The sequence below is a fragment of the Ambystoma mexicanum genome, chromosome 9 (assembly GCF_040938575.1).
Source record: "Ambystoma mexicanum isolate Mex_15411 chromosome 9, UKY_AmexF1_1, whole genome shotgun sequence".
Lineage (NCBI taxonomy): Eukaryota > Metazoa > Chordata > Amphibia > Caudata > Ambystomatidae > Ambystoma > Ambystoma mexicanum.
The window spans coordinates 1,058,536,047-1,058,543,186 of NC_090931.1; positions in this window are offsets into that span (position 1 = coordinate 1,058,536,047).

Genomic DNA, 7,140 nt, shown 5'->3' on the forward strand with positions numbered 1-7,140 from the left:
GAAATGCAATAGTTGAGAGTCAAAAGGAGCGGAAAAAAAGGTTGATTTAAAAAAAAAATCTTGTTTTTTGGGGATTTTTTGGGGGGTGCCCCCCCAAATGCCTGTTTTTGGGATAAATACCACTTTTTTTCCTAAACGGAAACCAAAAAATATATATATATTTAAAAAAAAGGTATTCAACCTTTTTTTCGGTCCTTTTGACTCTAAACTATTGTATTAGATCCTTTTGTTTTCAATCCTTTGACCGGACACCGTCTTTTTGTTATTTAGGGCTAAGGAATTACAGGCCATCCAATTTGAATGGCACTGTAGATGTTGTGAAGAGTGGCTAAGTCCTGCTTGTATTGTCCGTTGAGCTGAATAACAACCTGGGTGTCATCGGCATAGTTGCTATATTGGACAACGAGGCTGTTCAGCAGGTCAAGCAGCGGTCGAAAATAAATGTTGAAAAGAAGTGGCAACAAGCAAGAACCCTGCAGAACACTGCATTTTTGTGTAATGGGGATAATTGGAAATTATTGAAAATCAAGTCACTGATTTCATTAAAACCACCACTGCCAAAAAAATGGAAAAACTCATTAAAGATGTCAAAAACTTTTCAAAAGAAACGGCGTACCCCTACTTAAATGTTGACTATCAAGGTCCGACTTATTGGAGAGACTCGGATAACACCACAGCAGGGACACCCATTCGGAAAAAGCTTACTTTTTCAGATACATCGTCCGATGAGGGTGATGGCTACCAAAAAGTTAGGAGAGGCTATCAGCAAAATTACAGACAAAGTAATAGAGGCTTTCAAAGAGGAGGGAGAAGAGGAAGACAAAATACTTTCTTCCAATATCCACCCTATTTCTATCAACAAGGGTTTGCCCCACCTGGGCAGATGCAGCCTTACCCGCCCCAGGAGCTTCCTTTTCCTCCACAACAAATAGGGCCTCCCCCATTAGGAAATCTGTTTGAGACAAGATGGAGGGCTTACAGAAGATGAATTCCCCTTCGGCTGTCTACAACTTATCAGGAACGACATTGACATCCAAAGAGGTTTCCATATTGGAAAAGGGATTTTCATTTAGCCCCTTGAAGGATCCCAGCAAAATGGATGTAGAAACTGAATCTTCCATAGTTTTTTTCAAAAAATCAGGCTTAAAGACTTTTTTGGCACTGAACAGAAGGTTCCATCTGGAGCCATTTCCAATACACCTTTTAAACCCTCATCTAAGTTCACTCCGTCCTCTAAAATGACATCTAAAGAGACGGTTATATTTGAAAAAGCAGTGCTCCGGGATTTCAACTCCATTTATGAAGGGAAAGACAAGACAAAGCCCTTTAAACAATGTTTCAATTTCACTAAAGAAGATTGGGTATGTTTAACAAATTTGCAATCGGACAGATTGGTTGTGATCAAAAAAGCCGACAAGGGGGGAGGAGTAGTTGTCTGGGGCGCGGTTAAATATGACCTTGAAGTTATGAGACAGCTTAACAACAAGGAAGTATATGTCAAATCACAAGGGGATCCCTCTCAGAGCATTTTGAAAGAGATTGAAATGCTGGGTAAACATGCCATAGAAAGGGAGATTATCACACAAAAAGAAATTAGTTTTCTTATTCCCAGCAATACCAGGACGCCCTTAATCTATATGTGTTGTGTGTTGGGAGTCGTGAAGATATAGGAGACCTCCGTCCCCAAGTGCCGCACAGGGAGAGTCACTTATCACTCCCTGTGCAACCTTTGAGGCCACAGGTGGAGAAGATCCGAAGCCGGAACTGAAGTACTAGGAACCCCAAGGTAGCTGTGGAAAAAGGCAATGATTACAATCCAAGCAAGCAGGGCATAACGAGTAATTAAACAAAGAACTAGCAGGGTCTTACCGGGGACTTGATGGAAAGGACGTAGAACCTGAGAGGGAGGATGGTTCCAGGACTCACTCAGGCAAAGGATCGGATAGGACCAGATGTAAATCGTCAGTCTCCACCTGGAGAAAGTTGTACCGAAGTACGGGTCCCAACAGTTGGATTGCAACCACCACTAGGGAGATGTGACCCAGCGTGCAGCGAGGCGATCTGGAAAATCCAAGAGAAGTCCGTTGAGCAGAAAAGATGGGTCTGAAGCCAGGAAGAGCCGTGGAAGAACAAAGAGCAAGATCCAGAGGGAGTCCGTGATTCAGTCCGAGGTCAAAGAACCGTGTTAAACAGAGGAGCCGGTGTCGCCGTAGCCAAACGTGATCCGTAGGAAGTCCAAATAACAAGAGCAAGGTTTCAGGAAGCCGGGTAAGTAGCACGAGTAAGTTCGCCAGTCAGGGTCTCCAAGGAAATCAGCTGTGAAGCGTGGAGTACAGGTACTGCCTGGTTTATATACGTTCACTTCCTGGTCACGTGACGATGACTGGAGTCACGTGACCGTGAACCCGGGGCACGTGACCGTATGGAAGTCACGTGACCGGGCCAACACGGTACGAGGGATCAAGCGGCTACCTAATCTCCATGGCAACTGCCAATGGAGAAACGGCCGCAAGCGTGACTGAACAGCGTGCGGCGATTGTTTCGCCAGCGCGCGAGCCACACCGGGTTGCCTGTGTGAGCCCTGGGGGACAGGTGGAGGAGAGTGAGCGCTGGATAACGGGGCATGGCCGGAGGTATGGGCATGCGGGGCATGGCCGGAGGTATGGGCATGGCCGGAGGTACGAACCGAAAACATGACAGAGCCCCCCCCCAAAGGCCCACGACCCCGTGGGCACGAAGGATGCTCCCGGTGAAACCGAGCAACCAACCGGGGGGCCTGGACATCCGAGGCAGAGACCCAGGAACGTTCCTCCGGACCATAACCCAACCAATCGACCAGGTACTGCAGGTGACCCCTAAGATAACGGGACCCTAAAATGTCCGAGACTTCGAAAACATCAGGCACCTCCAGGGAAACAGGGGCAGGAGAGGGGCGGAGACGGGTCGAGGAAGGACAGGGCTTGAGGAGGGAGGTATGGAATACAGGATGAACCCGCCAAGAGGAAGGGAGAACCAGGCGATAGGCCACCGGGTTGATGACCCGGGAAACGACATAAGGACCCACGAAACGGGGCAACAGCTTGCGACAACCTTGTAAGTGGAGATGACGGGAAGACAACCAAACCCGAGAACCAACGGGATACAAGGGCGCCACGGTACGCCTAGCGTCCGAGGAGGCCTTCATGGAAGCCTGCGCCTCCTGCAGATGAGCGAGGACCTGGGCATGGAGGGACGTCATATCCCGAATGCAGGCAGCGGCGGCAGGGTTCTCAGAGGGTGATATGTCAGGGACAGGGAGGAAACGGGGATGCTGACCATACATGGCATAGAACGGAGAGAAACCCGTGGAAGAGTGCGTAGCGTTGTTGTAGGCAAACTCAGCATAACGGATGTTCCGTAACCAGGTTGTCTGTTGCTGCAGCATCAAACAACGTAGATACTGCTCCATGGACTGGTTTGTTCTTTCCGTCTGACCATCGGTCTCCGGGTGGTAAGCGGAGGAGAACCGTGCATCGATACCTAGCAGAGCGGTCAAGGCACGCCAGAAACGGGAAGTGAACTGAGAACCACGATCGGATACCAGGACAGACGGAAGGCCGTATAGGCAGAAAACGGAATCAAAGAACAGTTTGGCCAAGGCAGGGGCAGAAGGGATACCATGACAAGGGACGAAACGAGCCATTTTGGTGAAGACATCGACCACCACCCACACGGTGTCATAACCCTGAATCCTGGGTAAATCGGTCACGAAGTCCATGCTCAGGGTGTGCCAAGGCTTTGGTGGCACGGGTAATGGGCGTAATAGTCCCAACGGATGGCCCCTACGATGCTTGCCCTGAGCACAGACTGAGCACGAGTCGACGTAACAGCCCACGTCCCGTCTCATGGAGGGCCACCAACACCAGCGTTTTAAGAGATCCAAGGTGCGGGCCTGGCCTGGGTGACCATTGACCGGGGCATCATGTGACCACTCCAGGGCTAGGTTTCTGGTGTCAGCGGTAGGGAGGACTAGACGGTCCTGTACATACGGTAGACCGTTATGAAAGGAGGGATCCCATTCTGACAAATGATCGGGGTGATTTTTTACCCAAGAGCGGATCTCCTCGAGCAGAGGTAGAGGAGGAGTACAAGTACAGATGACATGTCCCCGGGGCAAAAGTGTGTCAGGAAATACTGGTAACGAAACCCCCCCAGGGGAGCGAGACAAAGCGTCTGCCTTACTATGCTCAGAACCAGAGCGATGTTTAATCTGAAAGTCAAAAGCGGCGAAGAACAGGTGCCACCTGACCTGTCTACTGTTTACGCATTTCAGGGCTGCCAGGTCTTGCAAGTTTCTGTGGTCGGTGTATACCGTGACCTTATGTTTGGCCTCCAACAGGTGGTGACGCCAGGTACGAAAAGCGTCCATCACCGCCAACAACTCTTTTTCTGTGACGGTATAATGGGTTTCTGCAGGGTTAAACTTGCGTGAATGAAAGGCCACAGGATGAAGCCGACCTGTATTGGGACAGGCTTGTGACAGGATAGCTCCCAGTGCGAAGGAAGAGGCGTCAGCCTCAACTACGTACGGCTGGTCAGGGTCGGGGTGCTGGAGCACAGGGGCAGTGGTGAAGGCGTTCTTTAACGCGTCAAAGGCCTGCTGGTGCATCACCTCCCATTTGAACGGGACAAGAGGACTGGTAAGGGAAGTGAGAGGAGACACAAGAGAAGAAAACCCAGAAATAAAACGCCGATAGAAATTGGCGAATCCCAAGAAAGATTGTAGGGATTTCAGGGTTTTTGGTGTTGGCCAGTCAAGGACCGCCCGGACTTTGGCATGATTCATGGCCAGACCACCAGGTGTAATGTTGAACCCCAAAAACTCCACGTTAGTTACATGGAACAAGCATTTTTCGGGTTTCACAAACAACGAGTGGTGTCGCAGCCGGGACAACACTTCTCGTACATGTTGGACGTGTTCCATCAATGTGTGAGAATAAATGAGTATGTCATCAAGATACACCACCACAAATATGTCCAAGATGTCCGAGAAGATGTCATTCATGAAATGTTGAAAGGTGGCCGGGGCGTTGCATAGGCCGAAGGGCATGACCGTATACTCGTAAAGGCCATACCGCGTACAGAAGGCGGTCTTCCACTCGTCTCCCTTTCGGATGCGGACGAGATTATAGGCCCCCCGCAAATCCAACTTGGTATACATGGAGGCATGGGTTAACCGGTCTAGCAGAGGAGAGATGAGTGGAATCGGGTACCGGTTCTTGATAGTGATGGCATTGAGCCGACGGTAATCCACACAGGGGCGGAGGTCGCCCTCTTTTTTGGGCACGAAAAATATGGGGCTGGCTGCAGAGGATCTAGACGGTCGTATGTGACCCAGGTGCAGCGCCTTGTCGATGTACTTTTTGAGAGTCAGATCCTCCGACACGGACAAAGAATAAATGCGGCCCGAGGGTACTACAGTCCCGGGAACCAGGTCAATCGGGCAATCATATGGGCGGTGAGGAGGGAGTACTTCGGAGGAGCCCTGATCAAATAGCATGCTGTAATCCTGATAAACCACAGGAATGTGATTGGTGACTAGACCCACTATGTGGGAGGCAGGGGGGATAACATCGCCCAGTAAAGATAGTTGGGCAACCGCACCAAGAGCCCCTGCCGGGGTGTCAGTCTCTCTGTCTGTAGGTAGACAGAAGTTCTGACAGAGCTCGGATTCGAAATGTATTTGTCCTGTTCCCCAATCGATATGCGGGTTGTGCTCTCGTAACCATGGTATGCCTATGATGATACCGAACTGGGGCATGGATATTAAATCAAAGTGGAGGGTTTCTCTATGGGTCGATTGGATGGTCAGGACGAGGGGAGCTGTCTGTTGCTTGATGGGACCAGAAACAAGCTCAGTCCCGTCGACTGCTTGAACCGGTTCGGGTCGGTGTTTGTTAATCAAAGGAAGATTCAGTGTCTGGGCTAGGGTGATATCGATATAGTTCCCGGAGGCCCCGGAATCTATGGTGATCTGTATGGGGTGAGTGATACCAGGGGCAGGCTGTATGGTAGCTTCTACCTGGATGGGCCTGATTCGACCAAACGACGGAGTGTGACTCGGGGAAGGGCGTGGAGAACTCGATCCTACCCCCGTATCTAGGATCGAGCTGGACGAAAATTCGGTTTCTTGGATTTGGGTTTTCGAGGACACTCCTTGACTAAATGCCCCCCCAATCCACAGTAAAAGCAGGCGTTCTCGGCCCTTCTGCGCTCTCTTTCCCTTGAGGTGATGGGACTCCTAACACCCCCTATTTGCATAGGCTCACTGGTGGGTTCAGTGTAAGACGATGAGACGGCAGAGCCGGCAGACCGGGAGAATCCGGCCTCAGCCCTGCGTTCAGAGCGCCGTGCGTCCACTTGGAGTGCCAAATCCACCAGGGCCGGGAACTGAACAGGTAGGGGCGGGACCATGGCCAGAGCGTCCTTCATAGGGTTGTTTAGACCTCTATAGAATACTACCGATTTTTTGCTTTCGGGCCATGAGGTCTCAGCTGCTAGTTGATTGAACCGTGTGATGTACTCAATGAGGGAGCTCTTACCCTGTGATAAATCCAGTAATTCTAGATCATGGGATTGCGCTTTGTATCTGGTGTCAAACACCCTGGACATTTCTGTTATTAACTGGTCAAAATCACAGAGGGCAGGATGATTGTTTTCTAACAGCGGGTTTGCCCAAGCATCGGCCGTGCCGGCTAGGTGAGATAGAGCGAATGCCGCCTTGGTGGTGGGGTCAGGAAAAACAAGGGGCCGACACAGAAAGTGTAATTTACACTGGTTAAGGAAGGTCCTAAACTTCCTCGGGTCCCCCTGGAACTTTTCTGGGGCAGCCAAAGGAAAGGGAGAGGGCAGGACCACCGGAACAGGAGCCGAGGGAGCCGGGAATGGGTGTGCAAGGGGTACAGAAGCTGGAGTGGCGTCACCCAGCTCTGGGTCTGCGGGCAGGGGATGTTGGGCACTCTGTAATAGGTCGAGACGCTGATGGACTGCTGCATTAGCAGCCACCATGTCGGCCCGTAGTACCGTAAGTGCTTGGATTACAGCGGCCAGGGGGTCTTCAGCGGCGCCCTCCATATCTCACACGACTAGGCTTCACAGTCT